Here is a 4054-nt window from a genome sequence, read left to right on the forward strand (position 1 = left end):
AATGCACATGCAAGTATACGTGGTCAATAAGTAATATAATGATAAGTAAAGTGTCGAATTCACAGAGACTTGTGTTAACTACCTATTAATTTCACTCAAATTGTTATTCAGTCGAGTCAATCAAGGTTGAATTGTGTGATTATAACTAAGCAATGAATGTGACAATTAACTAATTAAGCAAGCAGAAAATGGTTGTTGAGAATTAAATAGAGATTAACATTCTAGGGTTGTGATCGACTTATCAATCCTATTAAGTTCTAATTAACTCTCCTTTTCATGCAATTCGCTTGTGGTTGCTAATTAATCAAGCAGTTGCTCTCTTAGTATTCCCCCGAATTACTACTCGCCTATTCAATCTATCAAGAACGCATTAAGATCAAGATGTTAGGTTAAGCATGGTGATTAGGTATATTTCTATCCTAGCCACAAATCCTCTTCCCACAATAGAGTTAAGATTATGCCCTCTTCAATTCTTCTCTAATCTAAGCATAGTTTTCCCAAGCATAATTTAGATAGTTGATAAAACTTAACTGTTGGCCGGACAATCAAACAATTTAACACTGGATTGAAGAAACAACTATGTATTAGCGAATTATAATCAAGAAAAAGTCAACTACGAACAATAATATTCATGGCTAAATCACAACCCCAGAACTAATGGGTCTTAGCCACTCATGATAATGTTAATAATTTTCCAAGTATTTGAATGGTTGAAAATACTAAGAAAGATTAAGAAAAACTGTGAATCCTTGCTCCCGAGTGTTCAGTGCTTGTGTTTTCCTCTCAAAGTGGCATCTCCCCATCCAAAATAGGTTTAGCCTTCTTTTCGAGTTGGGGGTGTGTAGGGCCAACAAAATGTTGTCCCAAGCAAAGTGGGGAGTTTTCGTCACCCAGCGTCCGGGCAAGTGCATCACGCTGGCCCTGCGCTGGGCTGTTGCCCAAAATAATTCTTGCCTGGTTGTAGCGACCCAGGTAGTGCGATGCACTGGCCTGGACGCTAGACTGGCGAGTTTTTTGCTTTTTTTTTTTGCTTCAAATTGTGCACTTTCGTCCCATATTGCGTCCTGGTGACTCCTATACACAAAAATATCACGAATTAGCATAAATCATTACACTACATATACAATTTTCACAAAATATGAGTAAAATGCGAGGCGACATGCATATAAATACATATACTTTAAGATAAATATCACTCCATAAAAAGTTTTTACCTTTTAAATTTAAAGATTACAAGTTTCTAAAGTCTTTCTTTTCTCTCAAACGACACGTTGCGTCAAATTGCATCATATAACTTGAAACGAGGGAGTATTATATTTTATCATTTGATCTCCCCCCCCCCTTTTCCCCCCTCATTTCTTGTTTTTGACCTCACTGAATTTGAGTTAGTTTAAGTGAGTGTAAGTATGCCTGTAAAGAGTCATTGATGTCACCATGATGTTTAAATTGCTGGAATGAGTAGGGAATAGACTGAATATAGGAGTTAGTCTACATCTTGTCCTTTTTCCACCAAAAAACTATACATAAAATCCTAATCTGATCAAACACAGAATTTGGAGTTTCCCGTCATTTTTTACTTTAAATAATAGGATCACTAATTAATCATACCGATAAAAGCCTAACCAGACAAGAAACATGGCCCTACTTAAACACCGTACTAATTCTTACCAAAATAGATAATCAGTTCATCTCCTTTACTCTTTTCTCTCTATGTTTCTGACAATTGAATGAAAGAAAGAGCCAGAAAGATTAATTATTAAAAAAGAATGGCACGTGAAAAGAAACAAGAAACAGAAATAGACCAACAAGATAGAGTGAAGTTGGATCACGGGTGATCTATGTTTTTCTAGTTTTCTTTACTTATAGCTTGATGATGACCTTAAAAAGATACAATCTTGATTAAATCATCTTATATGGATTTAACTTATTAGCAAACTTTTAGTCACCTAATCAATTTTAACACGTAACCTATCTTATTACATAGTAATACTTAAAATTCTTATCTTATTTAGCCCACAACACTTTGGGCGTGTATGTGTTAATGTGGCGACCTCTCTCAAAACCCACCGTCAGAACACCACGACAATAAATTTATATTTTATGATGATCAATGGAATATGGAATAAATACCTTAATAGGATTACTGGACTAAGGTTTGGTTGAGCAACGTAACCACTGTTTTAAAAGGCTTTTCTGGGACTCGCCTTGGGGCTCGCCCCGGGGCGTGGCACTATCAAAACGCTTTGAGACTCATGTGTGGGGCTTAGTTCTCTGAGGCTTATGCCCCAAGCGCCCGACGGTGCGCCCTAAACACGCCTAATGCTCAACGCTTAAGACTCGCCTAACAGTTCCTATGCAAATTATGTGCTGAATTCACTAATTTGCACTGTTAACTATCAAAATTCTTTAACAAATGAATGATTAAAGTTCTTTTTATTATAGAAATATGAAAATTGTGAATGATTCAAATAACGAAATATATTATTGCATACTTACTAATTAACAACATCTTGAGGGTGAATATCATTTGAATATTTCTTCTAAAAATAGATAATCAAAATTTACATAGATCTACATGTCTTAGTTCCATGTCACTCAAAATTATCATAAATTTTTTATTTTACTATTTAAAAATAATTTTATATTTACTGGGTCGTTGTTGTTGTTGTTGTTGTTGTTGTTGTTGTTTATATTTACTCATGAAGGAGTAATATTTTAAATTATAGTATTGAAAAATTTATTGTGTATTTACTTTTAAAGAGGTAAAATATGCAGTTTGATAATATTTTTAAGAAATTATAATTTTTAATTGTTTGAAAGTTAAGAGGTTGGAGTTTATTTATATTTCATAGTAACTTTAACAATATTGTATTATTTATACTTGTAAAGCATGCTAGATATTTTATTTTATATGAGTTTCTTTAATTCTTTTTAGTTTCCTTGAACTTTTAATGCATCTCTTTATATTTATTGTGTTATAATGGTATACTATTATTTATTCATAAATTTAAAAAATTAAAGATCTGTGGGGCTTATGCCCCATGTCTCGAGGCTTTTACCTCGTCCCGTATTAAGTAAAACGCCTCGCCTCACGCCCTTGCCTTTTAAAACACCGAACGTAACTCAAGCGAACCGCCTCACCTTATTTCAACACACGGACATATGTAGAAAGATGTGAAGGTGGCCTCATTATCCATACTTGATCCTTGGAAAGAAAACCTAGCTGGGATGGGAGATAGCATCAGGGCACCTAAAAATTAAAAACAAGTATGAAATTTCATGCAAAGTAATAAAGAACATACGGAAGCTTTGATATATTATTTTCGAGCGGTAGAGAGAAATCCATTCTTAATTACTAGAAGCTTATAATAATATGGGATTAACTTGTCATTACGTGCGACTGGAGCTCCTATAGAGCTAAGCTCAAACTCACCATATCTATCTTTTTCTTCACCATGTTTACTCTTCTGGCTAACTGTAAAACCTAGACCTATTCTCCTCCCTCCTCCCAATCACACCTAGAGAGAGAGAGAGAGAAGGAAATGGGCGTAGAGAGGTTTCATTGGCTGATAAAAGGCTAAGATGAAGGTGATATATCATTGGCTGCTCAAAACCCCTAATGGAGTGAAGCGACTCCCAAGCCTGCCGATTTATTATATAGGGAGAGACAGTAATTTGAGGTTGACACCTAACGCTACTAATTGGTTGCTAGTGTGGGAAACGCTTAACAAACAATTCCATATAGTGTCTTATAGCCCGTTCGGCGAAGCTGCAAAAATCAGCTTATTTTGAGAAAACGTTTTTTTTTCAAAAGTACTTTCGGTGAGAAACAGTTTGTGTTTGACTAATTAGTTTGAAAAGCACTTCTGAGCAGCAATTAGTGTTTGACCAAGCTTTAAAAAACTGCTTCTAAGTGTATTTTTCTCAAAAGTGCTTCTCAAAAAAGTATTTTTGGAGAGAAGTTACTTTTTTCTACTTCTCCAAAACTGCTTCTGCTTATCCTCAAAAGTACTTTTTTTTCCTTCCAAAAGCTTGGTCAAATACCTCAATTTTT

The 4054-nt window shown here is 34.7% G+C and overlaps 1 long non-coding RNA gene across 2 annotated transcripts; it reads right to left on the bottom strand.

Annotated features, from left to right (window-relative positions):
• Nucleotides 1-565: 565 nt before the first annotated feature.
• LOC104242370 (uncharacterized) lies at nt 566-3608 on the bottom strand. Of its 2 annotated transcripts, none has more exons than XR_714984.2 (3): nt 3434-3608; nt 3142-3250; nt 566-1074 (listed from the first exon to the last, which is right to left on the bottom strand). It is a non-coding gene; the product is annotated as an uncharacterized lncRNA (long non-coding RNA). The 2 variants fall into 2 exon arrangements; XR_011401148.1 differs by having other exon boundaries at nt 3060-3250.
• Between the last annotated feature and the right edge of the window lie 446 nt (nt 3609-4054).

Source organism: Nicotiana sylvestris, chromosome 7, assembly GCF_000393655.2.
Source record: "Nicotiana sylvestris chromosome 7, ASM39365v2, whole genome shotgun sequence".
Classification (NCBI taxonomy): Eukaryota; Viridiplantae; Streptophyta; class Magnoliopsida; order Solanales; family Solanaceae; genus Nicotiana; species Nicotiana sylvestris.